The sequence below is a fragment of the Rana temporaria genome, chromosome 1, assembly GCF_905171775.1.
Source record: "Rana temporaria chromosome 1, aRanTem1.1, whole genome shotgun sequence".
Classification (NCBI taxonomy): domain Eukaryota; kingdom Metazoa; phylum Chordata; class Amphibia; order Anura; family Ranidae; genus Rana; species Rana temporaria.
Window position 1 is genome coordinate 248367007 of NC_053489.1, and position 18563 is coordinate 248385569.

The 18563-nt window shown below is 47.8% G+C and overlaps 1 protein-coding gene across 4 annotated transcripts in view; it reads left to right on the forward strand.

The window, feature by feature from the left end:
- Nucleotides 1-1464: 1464 nt before the first annotated feature.
- LOC120940369 (leukotriene B4 receptor 1-like) overlaps nt 1465-18563 on the forward strand; it is a 48063-nt gene continuing 30964 nt past the window's right edge. For 2 of the 4 annotated variants that reach the window (XM_040353177.1, XM_040353194.1), the window contains exon 1: nt 1465-2405. The gene's annotated coding sequence lies outside the window, so the exon portion shown is untranslated. Of the gene's footprint in view, nt 2406-12626; nt 12980-18563 lie in introns of those variants that run through there. The other 2 variants (XM_040353204.1, XM_040353186.1) reach the window with 2 other exon arrangements.

Genomic DNA, 18563 nt, shown 5'->3' on the forward strand with positions numbered 1-18563 from the left:
TTACATTTAGCTTAAAGTGGATGTAAACCCACTCTCATCCTTTCTAAACTACTGCCATAGTGCTGATCTATAAGGATATACATGCCTCCTGCATGTATCCTCACCTGTCAAATATCTCCCCTCTGTCTGTTACAAGAACTAAAAAACTGCAAATTCTGTGGGTGGATCTGTTGTCTGGAGCTCTGTGGGTGGAGTCGTGATGTCAGTAGACTCCCCGCCCTCCTCTACACTCCCCTTGTCAACATGCATTTTCTCCTATGTATTTCTTACACTAAATTCTGCTATGATCACTAACATCCAGTCACATCCATGATGATGTGCGTACACACCATCGTTCCAAAAACTGATCGGGTCAGAACGCGGTGACGTCAAACACACGATGTGCTGAATAAAACGAAGTTCATTGCTTCCAAGCATGCGTCGACTTGATTCTGAGCATGCGCGGGTTTTGAACCGATGCTTTCTGTACTAACATCAGTTTGGATTGATCGGGCCATCGGTTCCATTTTAAAGCATGTTTTAAAATTTTGGACCGAAGGAAAACAGACAGATGGGCTATACACATGGTCGGTTTGGACCGATGAAACTGAACCTCGGTCCAGTCTCATCGGTTTTGTCCGACCGTGTGTAAAATGGCATTGCAGTGGATTGATGGTAGAAAAAAAATATCTTAAGGCTCGTACACACGGTCGGACTTTCGACCAACAAACTTCAAAATCAACAAGTTTTCACATTTGTCCGACCGTGTGTACGCTCCATCGGACCAACTTTTTCGGGTTTCGTTGGACCAAAAGTTCGGTCTGCAAACGGACAAACTTTACGACAACAAAAGTCTGATGGTGCTAGTCCGACCTTGTGTACAGCAAGTACAAACACCCATGCCCAGAACCAATGTTAAAATCAACCAACAATAGCAGAAGTTAACCAAAGGGTGGCGATAAAGAGCAGAAAAGAGCAGAAAAACCATGTGATGTTGGGAAAGTTTTAGAAAAGTTTTCAGAAAAGTCCGAGCGTGTGTATGCTATGGGTGTGACCGGACAAATCACTTCGGACAAAAATCCAAGGGAAAGTTTGTCGGATGTCCCGTCCGTGTGTACGAGGCTTAAGACATTATTGAAGTCACAGCAAGCAACCCATCACCCAACCACTACAGGGTTGATGAGGAAACAGCCAAACAGTACCATATATTGGGGATTATTTACGAAAGGCAAATCCACTTTGCAGTACAAGTGCAAAGTACAAGTGCAAAGTGCACTTGAAATTCCACTGAAAGTACACTTGGAACTGCATTCGCTGTACATCTGAGGGGTCGATCTGAAATGAAGGGAAGCTCTTCTGATTTTATCATCCAATCATGTGCAAGCTAAAATGCTGTTTTCTATTTTCCTTGCATGTCCCCCTCGAATCTACAGCGACTGCACTTCCAAGTGAAGTTTTAGTGCAATTTCAAGTGCACTTTGCACTTGTAGTTTGCACTTGTAGTGCAAAGTGGATTTACCTTTAGTAAATAACCCCCATTGTGTTATTTACGTGTACTGTACATGAATAATTATGTATGAGTCCTAATAGTGGTTACTTGTTTTTTAACTTTTTGTACAATAAATACTTTATATTTTAACCCATTTTTTTTGGAGTGGTAGGTACAGTTAAAGTCCTCAATCTAGCTGTTAGGGTTTATTTTTTGTGTATTATCGAAGCAATAAAACATGCATACTCACACATCCAGGTCAGGATTTGAACCTTTTTATTTGTGTTTATGATTCATTTATTTTTTTATTGGCCTGGGTATGAAATAATTTCCCTTGCCTTTAAATGTGTCTCTACCTGTCTGCTCTGCATTACATTTTTGCGCAAGACCAAAGAAAAGGACCGGTTTCCAGTAAATCATGCCAGTCTTGCTGAGTTGTTAGGAATCAGCACTTTCTACTTAAACTGAGTTACTTGTGTGTGTTTACCAGGAATTAGCACTGTAATACTTGCTCACTCCTTACTTTCGACACATGTTGTACTTATTGCAAATGCTTTACTGCTCAGCAGAGGGTGCTACAGGCCTGAATTAGCACAGATGTAAAGTTCTGTTTTTTTAAGGAACATGAAAACAACAGGTAATGCATGTTTAAATATTCTGCAGGATATGGCATGGCTGCTGCCAAATACCTATGGGACAGTTAATCTTACTGGCATAGACGCAGTACTGATGGCAATCATTGTGTAAAAACATGGTTACACTAGTGTCACTGAGTACTTGTGCCTTCTGAGAAAGCCATGTGGGTGGAGTAGAGAGCAAATGTGTTCTTCACTGATTGCAAGCTATCAGCATCACATTGGATTAGCTGTGCTGCTTGACTTCACTATTCTGGGATACCTTCTGACACTACAGAAGTCAAAGGATATATACCATAAAAGTGAGTATATCTGGTGAATAATACTTTCACTTCCTGTGATATGGTTACTAACATCTATTTCAGTTAGGGTGTGTTAGGAAAAGGCAGATTGAGTAATTATATAGTCTTTTTCCTTCCTTTATCTTTCACAACCTTGTAAGATTGCAGATGTTGCGATATGCTGTACGATGTGTATGACATTTTTTTTTTTTGGACAGATATCTCATTCTACTGAATGATATAACTTCTCATGCCAGTTACCTTTAGGCTGGATTCACACCTATGCATTTTTTGTGCTTTTTGTAGATCTGCACTACAGCCCATTTAACATGGTTTCCTATGGAACACGTTCTGTAGAGCAAAATGCAAAAAGCATTTAAAATGCATAGGTTTGAATCAACTTAACGACCAGGTTTCCGTTCCAATGACCAGGTCATTAAACAAACTGGTCGTTAATATATTTTATAGATATATTTTAAGAATTCTTAACTACTGTACTATATTGTGAAAAAAAAGATCTAAACACACAACTCCAGCTCAATAATGTTTTAATTTGCATAAGTACAGAACACAAAACGAAAATTCTGTACTGTACTGTACAATACAATGATGTATAGCGTGTCGGTCGGGTGGGGAGAGCTGGTCGTAAGTCTGAGTGGTCGTTAAACAGGTAGGTCGTTAAACAAGGAGTATCTGTATATTACAATTATTGTGTTGCAAATAAGAGATTGCCAAGAGGTGGTTTCATTGTACAACAGTGAGAGATTCAAATTGACCATGTAGCTTAGTCCTTATAGCCTAAGACCCCGTACACACGTCCGAGAAACTCGACGGGCAAAACACATCGTTTTGCTCGTCGAGTTCCTTGTGAAGCCGTCGAGGATCTCGGCGAGACAAAATTTCCCATTCTCTATTTGGCCCGACGAGATCCTCGTCGGTTTCCTCTGCGAAAAGTGTACACACGGCCGGGTTTCTCGGCAGAATACGTCTCCCATCGAGTTTCTGGCTGAATTCTGCCGAGAAACTCGGTCGTGTGTACGGGGCCTTATAGTCCTTATAATCCTATAGGTACATTGGTGGATCACTTATAAATGAAATGGACAAAATTCATCTAGATTGTAATCTCTCAGAAGCAGGGTCATCCCAACCCTCTTTTTTTTTGTATTGTATTGTAGCCTTATGCCCTGTACACACGATCGGTTCATCTGATGTAAACGGTCTGATGGATTTTTTCATCAGATATCCGATGAAGCTGACTTTTATTAGTCTTGCCTACACACCATCGGTTAAAAAAACGATCGTGTCAGAACGCGGTGACGTAAAACACAACGACGTGCTGAGAAAAATGAAGTTCAATACTTTCAAACATGCGTCGACTTGATTCTGTTCATGCATTGATTTTTAACCGATGGACGTGCCCACAGACGATAGTTTTTTTAAGCATCAGATAATTTTAAAACAAGTTCCTAGTTTTTTCACTGATGGATAAAAAACCGATGGGGCCCGCACACGATCGGTTCGTCTGATGAAAACGGTCCATCAGACCGTTTTCATCAGACGAACCGATCATGTGTACGCGGCATTACTCTCGCTTCCTATTCTGTAAAGCTCTGCACAAATGGGTGGTGTTATATAAATCCTGTATAATATTAATAATAATCAATGGATGGACTTTTTTGAGTCAGACTAACTATGTATGTAATGACACAAAGGGTGTTGTATCATGTATAGTTTCAAAAGTGTGATTAAGAAGCACACTATATAACAAGATATCTTTGTCACATTTGAACCTATTGTCCAAAAACATAGAAAATTATGGCCTATCTAGTCTACCCCATTAATTTTATGTATATATATATATATATATATATATATATATATATATATATATATATATATTCATACATACATACATACATACGGTGGGTATAGAAAAGAATCACCCTCTTTAAAATAATCACATTTTGATGCTTTGCAGCCTGAAAATGAAAACAGACACAATTTTTGTTTTATCCAGCTGTATTTATAACATCCAAGTGAAAGATATAACACCAATGTGTCAGAAAAAAATAAATGGATAAAAATCCACATAACAGAATCACTGAGTTGGAAAAATGATCACCCCCTTGTGTTAGTATTTTGTTGAACCAACTTTTGCTTTATTACAGCCTTTAGTCTGTTAGGATATGTCTCTACTAACTTCTAGACTTTTCAATATTTGCCTATTCTACTTTGCAGAACTGTTCAAGTTAAAGCGGAGGTTCCGACAATTTTAAAAAAAAAAAAAGCCAGCAGCTACAAATGCTGCAGCTGCTGACTTTTAAACTATGGACACTTACCTGTCCAGCGTGCCTGCAATGTCAGCAGCAGAGGACAAGCAATCGCTTGTCCCTCGGCTGCACCCGCCGCCATCCTCGGTGAGGGAATAGGGAAGTGAAGCGTTGCGGGTTCACTGCCCGGTTCCCTACTGCGCATGCGCGAGTAGTTCGGGGCGTCTTCACTGGTACTCGCTCTCTCCTGGGAACAGTGTGTTTCCCAGAAGACAGCGGGGGGTAAGGGCGTGACTGCCGCAGTAGTGTATTCCCAGAAGTGGGTGAAAATACCTGTATTACACAGGTATCTGCACCCCCCTCCCCCTGAAAGGTAAAAAATGTGACACCGGAGACTCCGAAAAGCAGAAGTTCCATTTTTGGGTGGAACTCCGCTTTAACCACTTAAGGACCGCCTCCTGCACATATACGTCGGCAGAATGGCACGGCTGGGCACAGGCACGTACAGGTACCCACTGGCACGCTCACACGACATGGTCCGAAGCTCCGTGACCGTAGCTGCGGGACCCACGGACCCGATCGCCGCCAGGCATCTTTTCCCTGATATAGGGAAAGACGATCAATGATGTCACATGTCCAGCCCCACCCCCCTACAGTTAGAAACACATATCAGGTCACAGTTAACCCCTACAGTGCCCCCTAGTGGTTAACTCCTAAACTGAAATTGTCATTTTCACAGTAATCAATGCATTTTTATAGCACTTTTTGCTGTGAAAATGACAATGGTCCCAAAAATGTGTCAAAATTGTCCGATGTGTCTGTTTTCCTAATCAATATGCAAACTGCAATCTGCATAGGTGTGAATCAGGCCTAAAGATTTAGAACTACTTTAAAGTGTTTTAAGACCTGATTTACACCTATGCAGATTGCAGTTTGCATATTGAAGGTGCATTTTGCGTTTTTCAATGCACGCTTTTGATTCATTGAAGTCTATGGAACCAAAAACCATAACATGCATGGATGTGAACTTGACCCATAGGAAACCATGTTAAATGGACTGTAGTGTGTTTCTGCAAAACTAAAAATGCACAAAAAAATGCATAGGTGTGCCCCAAGCACCTTGCCCCAATGTTGATGGGGACAAGGGCCTCTTTCTGACAACCCTTGCTCCGTGGTTGTCAGGGTCTGGGGGGCTTATCGGAATCTGGAATCTGGAAGCCCCCTTAAACAAGAGCGCCCCCAGATCGGCCTTCCCCCTATGTGAATGAGTATAGGGTACATTGTACCCCTACCCATTCACCCAAAAAAGAAGTGTGAAAAAATACAGTAGACAGTTTTTGACAAGTCTTTTTATGAAAAATATCTTCTTATGCATCTTCCTCCTCTGGATTTCTCCTTCTCCAACTTCTTCTTCCGCTCTTCTTGTTTCTCCGGTCTTCTTTGCTTGGTGTGCTTCTTCCTCTGCCGCTGCGTCCCACTGATCTGTCCGTGACGATGTCAAGAATTTTTTAGATAACAGTGGGGGCGTGGTCATCAGATGACGTCATCCAGAGGCCCCACCCCCTGTGACCTCACAGACCCTTCATGCCCCGTGCGGTGATGTCTCAAGGGGGGGGCCTCTGGATGACATCACCATATCTAAGAAAAGCTTGACATTGGCGCGGACAGATCAACGGGACGCAGCATCAGAGGAGGGTCGAAGGTGGGAGCGGAGGCACAGAGAAGGACAAAGAACACCAGAGAAAGAAGAAGAGAGGAAGGAGAAGCCCGGAAGAGGAAGATGCAGGAGAAGATGCAGGAAGACCAGAGGGAGAAGAAGATATTTTTAATAAAAGACAAAAACTAAAAATCTAAAAAAATCTACTGTATTTTTTCACACTACACTACTTTTTTTTGGTGAGTGAGAAGGGGTACAATGTACCGCATACTCATTCACATGGGGGGGGAGGCCAGGATCTGGGGGCGGCTTCCAGATTCGCCTGCAGACCCCAACAACCACCAGCTAGGGTTGTCAACATGGGGGCAAGGTGCATTGGGGTGGGGGTTGCTGAGCAACCGTCCCCTTCCTTTCCTGACCTGCCGGGCTGGTATGGATTTTGAGGGGACCCATGGCATTTTGGAAAAAAAGTTGGCGTGGGGGGAATCCATACTAGACCCAAGGGCCTGGAGACCCCACGCAGTTTTTTTTTTAGCCGACAATTCTTTTTTTTTACATTCAGCTGTCAGCGTTGTCTCTCTCTCTATAATAATATCACTAAATTTATTTCTCAATGGAAATCACTCCCTATCTCTTTTTTTAACTGCATTGTGACCATTAAAATGGCTATTATACCAAAATGACTACAACTATATGCAATCGGCGGACTGACCCATCGGGCACTGCCAGTAGGGGACCCCATCCATGTTGCCAGCCGCCCATAAATATGGGGATGTCGGCTATACTTGTAACAAAGCCGTGTGTCTCTGTTGTATTCTAACAGAGCTCAGCGAGCACAGCTCCCTCCCTCCACAGAAATGGTAGAGACCAGGCCCGGATTGGCCATAGGGCAAACCGGGCATTTGCCCGGTGGGCCACGGCCGCCGGGCCACTGTTCTGACTTGCAGGGCCAAGGCAGGCTGCTCTTTAAGCCCGCGCCGGTCCTCCGACCTTTCCGCGGCCGCCCGCTGCCTGTTTAGCTTCAGGCTCAGCCTTCGGCGTCGGCATCAGCAGCTCCTGAAGGGGGAGGGACTAGAGGAGACACCGCAGCCACCAGTGAAGTTCAGCCGTTGGTGCCGGGGGGCGTGACCAGGAAGGGAGAGGAGCCTGTTCCAGCCTGTGTTCTGCCGATGGGATCTCTCAGCAAAAACGTAAGTGCAGCCCCTGTAACCTGAATAGGAGGAGCGGTGGCTGCATATAGAAGAATAATTCTCTCCATCGCCCCCCCGCGGTCTCTGAATGCCTGCTTCTGCTCCTCTCCCTCTCGCAGGCATTCAGGTACTGCGGGAAGAAGATGGAGAGAATGATTCTTCTATATGCAGCCACCCCACCGCTCCTCCTATCCTGCTTATCTCTGCTGTCCCCCCAGTGCTCTCTAGTCTCTACCCCCCCAGTGCTCTCTAGTCTCTACCCCCCACAGTGCTCTCTAGCCCCCCCAGTGCTCTCCACCTCCCCCATGCTCTCTGCTGCCGCCCACCTCTCTTCCTGTGCTCTGCACCTCCCCCCTGTGATATCCACCTCCCCCATGCTCTCCGCTGCCCCCTGTGCCCTCCACTTCTCCCCAAGTGCTATCCAGCCCCCCCTGTGCTCTCCACCTCCCCCATGCTATAGGCTGCCCCCCTGTGCCCTTCACCTCTCCCCTTGTGCTTTTTACCTCCCCCTGTGCTCTCCACCTCCCTACATGCTCTACGGTCTCCCCCTGTGCCCTCCGCCTCTCCCCCTGTGCTCTTCACCTCCCCCAATGCTCTCCAGTCCCCCCAGTGCTCTCCACCTCCCCCCATGCTCTCCACCTCCATCCTGTGTTCTTCACCTCCCCCCTGTGCCCTCTGCCTCTCCTCCTCTCCCTATGCTCTACACTTCCCCCTGTGCTCTTCACCTCCCCCCAATGCTCTCCAACACCCCCAGTGCTCTCTAGCCCCCCCCAGTGCTCTCCAGCCTCACCTTCTCTCCACCTTCCTCCTGTGTTCTCCATCTCCCCCCATGCTCTATGCTGCCCCCTGTGCCCTCCATCTCTCCCCCTGTGCTCTCCACCTCCCCCATGCTCTACGCTCCCCCCTGTGCCCTCCGTCTCTCCCCCTGTGCTCTCCACCTCCCCCCATGCTCTACGCTGCCCCCTGTGCCCTCTGCCTCTCCCCCTGTGCTCTCCACCTCCCCCCATGCTCTACGCTGCCCCCTGTGCCCTCCACCTCTCCCCCTGTGCTCTCCACCTCCCCCTGTGCTCTTTTCAATTCCCCCTAATTCTCTACAGAATCCCCCCTCCTCCATCTCTCCCCCTGTGCTCTCCACCTTCCCAATGCTCTACGCTGCCCCCCTGTGCCCTCCGCCTCTCGCCCTGTGCTTTTCACTGCCCCCTGTGCTCTCCACCTCCCCCATGCTCTACGCTGCCCCCTGTGCCCTCTGCCTCTCCCCCTGTGCTCTCCACCTCCCCCTTTGCTCTTTTCAATTCCCCCTAATTCTCTCCATCCCCCCCAGTGCTCTCTATACCCCCCAGTGCTCTCCAGCCCCCCTCTTCTCTCCACCTCCCTCCTGTGCTCTCCACCTCCCCCCATGCTCTACGCTGCCCCCTGTGCCCTCCGCCTCTCCCCCTGTGCTCTCCTCCTCCCCCTGTGCTCTTTTCAATTCCCCCTAATTCTCTACAGCCCCCCCCAGTGCTCTCTATCCCCCCAGTGCTCTCCAGCCCCCCTCTTTTCTCCACCTCCCTCCTGTGCTCTCCACCTCCCCCCATGCTCTAGGCTGCCCCCTATGACCTCCATTTCTCCCCCTGTGCTCTCCACCTTCCCAATGCTCTACGCTGCCCCCTGTGCCCTCTGCCTCTCCCCCAGTGCTTTCTAGCCCCCCAGTGCCCTCTAGCCTCCCCTGTGCTCTCTAGCCTCCCCTGTGCTCTCTAGCCTCCCCTGTGCTCTCCAGCCCCCCGGTGCTCTTTAACACCCCAGCCCAGTGCTTTCCACCTCCCACATGCTCTACGCTGCCCCCCTGTGCCCTCCGTCTCTCCCCCTGTGCTCTCCACCTTCCCAATGCTCTACGCTGCCCCCCCTGTGCCCTCCGCCTCTCCCCCTGTGCTTTTCACTGCCCCCTGTGCTCTCCACCTCCCCCATGCTCTACACTTCCCCCTGTGCCCTCTGCCTCTCCCCCTGTGCTCTCCACCTCCCCCTGTGCTCTTTTCAAATCCCCCTAATTCTCTCCAGCCCCCCCCCAGTGCTCTCCAGCCCCCCCAGTGCTCTCCACCTCCCCCCATGCTCTACGCTGCCCCCTATGCCCTCTGTCTCTCCCCCTGTGCTCTCCACCTCCCCTATGGTCTACGCTGCCCCCTGTGCCCTCTGCCTCTCCCCCCAGTGCTTTTTAGCCCCCCCTGTGCTCTCCACCTCCCCCATGCTCTACGCTGCCCCCTGTACCCTATGCCTCTCCCCCAGTGCTCTCTAGCCCCCCGGTGCTCTCCACCTCCTCCCATGCTCTACGCTGCCCCCTGTACCCTCTGCCTCTCCCCCAGTACTCTCCAGCCCCCCATTGATCTTCACCTACCCCTGTGCTCTCCACCTCCTCCCATGCTCTCTGCTGCCCCCCCTGTGCCCTTCGCCTCCCCCCAGTGATCTTCGCCTCCCCCAGTGATCTTCGCCTCCCCCATTGATCTCCGCCTCCCCCATGTGTTCTCCTGCCCTCCCTAAGCTCTCTGCCCCACCCTTTGTTTTTGCTTCCCCTTGTGCTCTCCAACCCCCCACTCCATGTGCTCTCCAGGCCCCCATGCTCTCCAGCCCCCTTGTGCTCTCCTCTTCCTCCCTGTGTTCTCTGCCTCTCCCCCGTGCTCTCACCCCACCCCATGTTCTCAAGGTTCTTCCCGGTGCTCTCTGCCCCCCCGCTCTTTCCCTGTCCCCTTGCCCCCTGCACCTTTGCAGGGTTTCCCCCTCCCCTCTCCCGGGGCATTCCTCAGGATGAAAAGTGGAGAAGGAGCCGGTTAAGATGTCATGGGCTGCTCATTTGAAAATGCCCGGGCCTATTTTTTGTGCCAGTCCGGGCCTGGTAGAGACTGCTGGATCCGATCGACTCTGCCTCATCCCTCCTTTTTCCTGCCCCTGTCCACACTCCATGCAGCCCATGTTCTGCATCTGAAGGGGACGTGGGGGCGGGACAGCTACAGAAGCCGCGGACTATGCCAGTGAGCCTTCTGGGATCATCCAAGTAAGTTAGTACTGTCATTGTGGCCGGATTCTAGCCCTCTCTCTCTCTCCCTGCCCTCTCTCTTCTATATTTCTCTCACTCCCCCTCTTTCCTTTTTGTCCTCCAGCCAGTGCTGGGACAAGGCCATTTGGTGCCCAGGGCGAAGATGGCAAACTGCAATAGAACAAAGGACTATTCCCCCTTGAGTGGGACTTTGAAAGCCACAGACACTGTGAGGCCTTGTACACACGACCGAGTTTCTCGGCAAAAACCAGCAAGAAACTTGCTGTTTTTTTTTTTTTTGCCGAGGAAACCGGTCGTGTGTACACTTTTCGACGAGGAAACTGTCGAGGATCTCGTCGAGCCAAAAAGAGAGCATGTCTTCTTTTTCCTCGACGGGAATGTGGAAATTTGGCTCGCCGAGATCCTCGACAGCCTAACAAGGAACTCGACGAGCAAAACGATGTGTTTCGCCCGTCGAGTTTCTCGGTCGTGTGTATGAGGCCTGATGCGTATAGAAGCAATAATTTGTTACATGAAAATGTAAATTGACATTGAATATGGTTGCTTTAAAAGCACTATAGCGCTAATTATAGCACCTGCGAAATGACCTAAAACAGCCGCTGCTGTCTCTCCAGTGTGAAAGCCCAAAGGGATTTCACACTGGAGAGGTGCGCTACCAGGACGGTAAAAAAAGTCCTGCTAGCAGCATCTTTGGTGCGATGAAGGAGCAGTGTGTATACCGCTCCTGGCCATTGAAATCAATGGGGCACTGCGGCTATGACGCCAGCAAAGTGCCAATACAGTGGCGCTTTGCAGCCGGTTTTAACCCTTTTTCATCCGTTAGCGGGGGTTAAAAGTGTCCCGCTAGTGGCTGAAAACCTCCGCGAAAACGGCGTTAAGCGCCACTAAAAATAGCAGTGATTTACCGCTGACGTCGCCTCCGCCCCAGTGTGAAAGAGGCCAAAGAGGTACAATTAAAGTCTCACATCTTTTTGCACATTCCTTTATGGAGTGACTACTTGCTTTAATTCACATACAGTTCATACTCCAATTTTATGCACTTTCACAGTGGGGGTGCCACTTTTGGAACACATGAACAGGGGGCAGCAACAATGCCAGTCAGAGATGGCAAGCATGGCTCATTTAAAATAACGCAAAACCTTGTTTTATCTGCTGTTTTTTTAATAAGACACAGTAGTGTTCATTCACCTTGCCTCAGTCAGCCTCTCAGTGTAGTGACGTCACGCCGCTGGCAGGGAGGACTATGAGACTCCTTCGTAGGGGGAGACACTAAACTTCACAGTGAAGAGAGGTGACGATCCGCACTCGGAGGAGCGCCCTCAGCATACATTTTGTACAGTGCTGCTGCCCGCTCGCTATGACACAGCCAAGTGACACACTGGCGGGCGGCCATGGCAGAACTTCACCTGCAACTGCGCCCCCCCCCCCTCCTATATTAAATGGTACCGCCCAGGGAACTTGTTCCTCCCGCCCCAGCCTTGTACCGGCCCTGCCTCTAGCAGTCAAACATTTTCACCAACCTATGCTAGTATAAAAAGAAAAGAAGAAACCGCGCTATTAAAAAAAAAAAATTATAAACTGAATAGTGAAGCAGCAAACCACCTGTGGAACATATACACAGTAAATCACATACAAAAATCAACAGGTTGCGCTAATAAATCAACAAAATAGTGAATTAATAACTTCATGTAAAATGCATCAATAAAAATTATTGAAAACAGTCCATAGATGCTGTGAAAGTGGATCCTGAAAAACTTCACCAACTGTCACTGAAGTGATAACAATCAGTGCTCCACCAATAGCTGTAGGGCCTGCTCACCGGCTCCTATTCATCCCTAATTACAAGGGATTAATAATGCTTGTGGCTATGAAAGTGGCAGCCATCCCTGCAAGTTATTAGTCACAAAATGCCCTAATAACTATTAGGCATGGCTTCCACTTTCATGGAGAGCAGAGGGAAATGCATACAGGTAGAAGAGCAAACATTTTCAGGGGCTGTATTGTTTGCAAACTATTCACATCTAAATCAGATCCTCAAATCTGAGACATAATATGACTGTGTGTGGGTAGCATTTGACTGATAAGTCTAGACTGTGTGATAACCTTATCCAGCCATACCTGTGTCATAAACTAGGCGTATTATAGGCGGTGCTCAAGTCTCATTTGTAATAGTAAATGAATCAGATGCAACCTCCTCTTGAGTAGCACTGGCCAAACCTGCCTCACCTGTTCTTCCTGAACCTCTTCTCCTTGTGTATTGAGACTTCAGGCTGATAAGGAAACCGATCTAATAACTATCCCGGATAAGACCCTGAAACAAAGATTACATCTCAGCCTACACGGTACTAAAGACTGATTCAGTGGGAGATCAACTGGACCCGGTATAAAGGCCTTGGCTGGGCTATAGCCAGAAGCGTTATTGATACCTTGTAATGAGGGATCAATAGGATCCGGTAAGCAGGCACTACAGCTATTGGTGGAGGCACTGATTGTTATTACTTCGGTGGCGGTTGGTGAAGATTTTCAGGATCCACCTTCACAGCATCTATGGACTGTTTTTAATCATTTTCATTGATGCATTTTACATGAAATTCATTGTTGATTTATTAGCACAACATGCAGGGCCGGTGCTACCACTAGGCAAACTAGGCAGCCGCCTAGGGCGCACTTCTGCCTAGGGCGCCAACCACTGGTGTTCCTACTCTCTTCGCTCTCCAGCAAGCAACCAAGTCTCAGCATTAGCAGGCAGCCGCACATAGTGTCAGAGGCGCAGTGGCGGTGGAGGACTGTGTCTGTGTCCCGCTGGTGAGGCTGCATTTGATGGGCGCTGGAGAGGCTGCATTGATGGGCGCTGGTGGGCTACATTGAGGGGCGCTGGAGAGGCTGCATTGATGGGCACTGGTAAGGATGCATTGATGGGCGCTGGAGAGGCTGCATTGATGGGCGCTGGTGGGCTACATTGAGGGGCGCTGGAGAGGCTGTATTGATAGGCGCTGGTAAGGCTGCATTGATGGGCGCTGGAGAGGCTGCATAAATGGGTGCTGGTAGGTTGCATTTGATGGGTGTGGGTGAGGCTGCATTTAATGGGCGCTTAATTAAAAAGGTGGGGTATACATGGGCAGGGCAAATAGGGTGGAGTCAGGGGTGGAGCCAAGGGGAGGAGGCGGCAAAATTAGGTTTCGCCTAGTGTGTCAAGAATCCTTGCACCGACCCTGACAACCTGTTTGTGAAAGACTCACCCGGGACAGACGCTTTCGGAGGGGACTGTATGCTAGCCTCTTGCCTACCGATTATGGGCCCTGGATTTTAAGGGAGCAATACTCTTTGTTAGGTGTATGACTAGGGACCCTTGAAGTAATGTTACTTTGGATTCAAGTCCATTTTCCCCCAAGGCACACAGACTATGGGAACCTTATATATGTCATATTATAAATAGTGACTGTTTCATACTGCTGGGACTCATAACAGATGCTGATGTCATCAACTGCAGCCACCTGTCTGTCTGTTGTCTGCTATAATGTGTTTATTGTGAATAAGTCTAGTGTGGGCTCCAGGGGTCTTTCACCCACTGTTTGTGCTATTTAACTCTGCTATTGTGTGAAGGAGTTCTGTGTTGATATTTATGATGTGTATTGCATAGTCAGTGAGCCTGGAGACGACAAGGCTGAACTGAAAGGCCATATCCTTGAGTCACCTAGTCTGGTAAAATGATTAGTCAATTAGCTCATGTTAATTAGGTTTTTGGTTACAGTTTGAATTGTCATGCTGGTGTATATATTTGTGTGGGATCTGAAATAAACCAGTTCATGTTGAGCAACCATACGAGTACTGCCTAGTTTCTGGTTGTCAGTGGTTTGGAAAATCTGATATCTATATTCAGACTGGGAGGAAGCGGTATATGAGGAAAGCACTAAAGCGGAGTGTGGGACGTTTCATTACACTGTTGAACCTATGCTAGTAGTTGGTCCCATCATGTTCCTAAGTGGGTTCACACTGATGCGCTGCAGTTCAGTCGCAGTGCTGGCGTATACGCAGTTTTCCCCCATTTTAGCCGCAATATACTTCTATTAGTTTGCACATTTTTTTTGCCACGTTTTCTGAAAGCACACCAAATGTTCTGTATGCTGCAACTTTGGTGCACTTTCAGAAAACACAGTAAAATTACACAACCTAATAGAAGTCTATAGGACTACGGCTAAAAATGGCGATAAAATGCAGGAAAACTGTGTTTACGCCAGCGCTGCGACAAACTCCAGCACACCAGCATGAACCCAAAGGCTTCTTCACGCTTGCAGCAGGCCCTCCCGCTCAAATGAAAAGTGATCTATGCTCAGGCCACTTTTCAGAGGCATTTGACAGGCAGTGAGGAGGTGGATGCTTATTCTCACTGCCTGTTTAAACCTCCTAAAAGCTGTTCTGACTGACTAAACACCGGTCGGATGATGGTGTGAAGTTTACTGAGGAGAAACAGGAAGTGAGAAATTCAGACAAAGAAAATAAACATTTAGAAGGGAAATCGAAGGAAAAGGGTAAGTGAACCAACAATGCACTAGCTTAAAGTAACCTATTTAGAAAATAAAAACGAACCTTTACAACCCCTTTAAGGCTGGTTTCACACTAGTGCGAATCGAATGCGGATCCAATGCGAATTGCACAGGGGGTCCTGTGCATCTTTTGGTCCATTTCAGGTCCGCATTCAGGAGAAGTACGGGAAAGCTTGTTTGGCTGTACTTCTCCTGTGAATCACAGGAGTGGTTAGTTCTGCAGTCCTGTGATCTGTTTTCAGCCGACATGCTGGCTATAGTCCACTGTCAGTTAGCATTACATAGCCGGTCCAGGCTCTGGAAAGATCCCAACTTTAAAGTTCAGATCCCCCAGAAGCCTGGACCAGCATCTGCTCTAGCATCTCAACGAGCCGCTGAGAGCCTGAGCCAGCTGCTTCCACCCGCTCCACAGCCCAACGCTCCCATGAGGGGTAGAGCATACAGCCAATTACTGACAGTCACAGCTCTCTGCTCAGAGTGGCAGTGTTTGATTGCACAGATCAAAGCCTTATGCCGCATACACACCATCACTTTTTGTGATGAAAAAAAAACGAAATTTTTAAAAACGTCATTTAAAATGACCGTGTGTGGGGAAAACGTTGTTTTATGTCTTCTGAAAAACGACAAAAAAAAAATCGAACATGCTTCAATTTTTTGTGTCGTTTTTCAAAACGTCGTTTTTTGTGTCACAAAAAATGATAGTGTGTGGGTAAAACGACGTTTAAAATGACGTTTTTAAACCCGCGCATGCTCAGAAGCAAGTTATGACGGGAGCTTGAATGGAACAGAGTGCTGTCGTACGTGCTGAACGTAACCGCGCTTTGCTAGAGCATTTTGAAAAAACGATGGTGTGGAGCTGCGGTGGCTCAACGCGATTGGCACTGCGCTGACAAGCCATTCACCTCTGCAGCTAGGGGTTCGGATCCCGGTCTCGGCTACATGTGAATTGAGTTTGGTGGTCTCAGCCCGGCTCCCGGTGGGTGTGCTATGCGAGGTAAGCCTGCGCTTAGTACGCCCACCCCCTCCCACAAAAACCACCACACTTACACGCACTCGAAATTGGGTTAACATCACGCACTTTGACCACGCGGTCTCTAAAAAGAGAGGCGAAGGACTAACGGGGCTGGTTGAGCGGGCTAATCCTCTCACTCCCTTATAGGGAGTCCCTCTGCCCCGTTGGGCTTCAAAGCGGAGCAGGTAGGGCGGGCTGTGTGGGAGGACCCCCTCACACACCTGCCATTGCCACCCGGGGCATGGAGAAAGGTGGCAGATTGCCTCTGGGGGAGGCCTGCCTACTCCCAACTCCTGCAGTCTGGCTCCTCTCTCGAGTACACGCACAAAATACACTTTAAAAAAAAAAAAAAAAACGATGGTGTGTAGGCAATGTCGTTTTTTAAAATGAAGTTTGAAAAACGTCATTTCGTTTCATGATAAAAAACTTTGTTTTATTTCATCACAAACAACGACCGTGTGTACGCGGCATTAGAACTGGCAGGGAACACCCAGGTAAAGATGATTTTGGAAAAAAACAATTGCATGGTCATGCAATCCTTTACCCAAATGAAATTTTGATCATTTTTTCTCCACAAATAGTGCTTTCTTTTGGTGGTATTTGATCACCTCTGCAGTTTTTATTTTATGTGCTAAAAAACAAAAGAAGAACGACAATTAAAAAAAAAAAGCAACATTTTTTATTTTTTGCTATAATAAATATCCCCCAAAAATATATAAAAAAACATTTTTTCCCTCAGTTTTGGTCGATATATTCTTCTACATGTTTTTGTATATACTTATTGGTTTGCACAATAAATATAGCGGCTACAAAATAGGGGATAGATTTATAGCATTTTTATTTGTTTTACTAGTTTAACGCTACCCCCTCAGGAGCTGCTGGTTTGTTTTGGGATCGGCATATTTAAGTTACCTCTCAGTGTTGTCCAGGGGTGTAGCTGATGAGTAGAGTAGTGAGCGAATGTCCAGTCAATAAAAGAAGGTTTTTAAATGCTTTATTTCCAGGCCCAACATGGCCAACATCAACATGAGGTAGAGCAAAAAGGTTGATGAAGCGATAGAAAACTTTGCGGTATCAGGCCTGGATAGGAAGCGAGCAATCCTGCTCTCAACAGCACAGTAGTAGTAGTCACAGTTCGTCGCCACTCTAGCCAGAGTGGGTGAAGTGCCCCCGGACAGACTTCTGCCACAAGCCTGGCAGCCGTAGTGTCACTTTAGATTGCTGGGAGGAACAGGCCTCTCTCACAGACCTGGCTCTAGTGACCTCTGCCACAGGTCTAATACTTGGATGAGCTGAACGGATTGAGCGAATCCTCCCAGTAGATTTGATTAAGGTCCCCGGGTGACAGGAGAAATGTACCTGTCAATGTCCCGATCACCAGATCCCCAATGGTTCGTTCAAGCCCTATTGGACAACCTGCCTCCAGGTTCTCCTCAAGCCGACCCCTCATCGAACGGCACCCAGCCTGGGATCTCCTCAATAGAGCGGGGGACCCAGCAAGTCACTGGGGCCCCTTTCAGCAACATGGAGCTCCGCGTAGCATGCGACCCCGGCCTGGTAGGCCATATCCCTGGGGTCCATTGGATGCGCACACCCTAAAAGTGGGTGCCGCACCTGGAACCTGGAACCCGCGAAGAACCAACAAAAATGGCGTCTGCCACAGATATACCCTCCCTCAGCGTGCCCCGCGAGGGAAAACTCCTCTAATTGGCTGCTGGGGAAAAGCAGCTCTGCCAGAACCCCTCTAGCGCCACCTGTCGCCCAGGGGTGGAATCAGCACCCCTGGAGCGCAGACTGACCTACAGGACAGTTCAGGAATGACAGCAGCCCAGAATTTAGCAAATTGCGAATGGGAGCAAAATAACTCTCCCATTCCCCACTAACTTTAGCGTAATGCCCATACTGAAAGTAAGGGGGCGCTACACTAGTAATGTCAGGCATGAGTAAATGCCAATGTTTTCCCAAAGCTTGTTTAAGGTAGTCCCAGTGTGTACCATAATTAGTCACCAAGCCTACCCTATCTGTATTAATTTTGTCTTTTCTTTCCTCATCCAGTTCTAAACCTAGGATCTTTTCTCGTGGTTTTTTCCATGCTTTAAATTTAGCTTGTTTTATCGTAGATTTGGGGTACCCCCTCTTCCTAAATCTTTGGCCTAACTCCCTACTTTCCTTATGAAAATCTTTTATTTGAGTACAGTTTCCATTGATCCTAAGGAGCTGTCCAGTAGGGATCCCTCTAATCAGTGCCCATGGATGGTGGCTGGTGGCGTGGAGGAGGGTATTTCCTGCTGTAGGCTTTCTAAACATTTTGGTCACAATTTTTGTTCCTTCTTTGCGGATCAATAGATCCAGGATTTCAATCTGTTCCTGGTCTACCTTGTAGGTGACAAAAAAAATGTTGGTGTTTTTGTTTAATTCACCCATAAATTGCTCAAACTCAGGCATAGCCCCCCTCCACACCACCAGGACATCATCAATAAA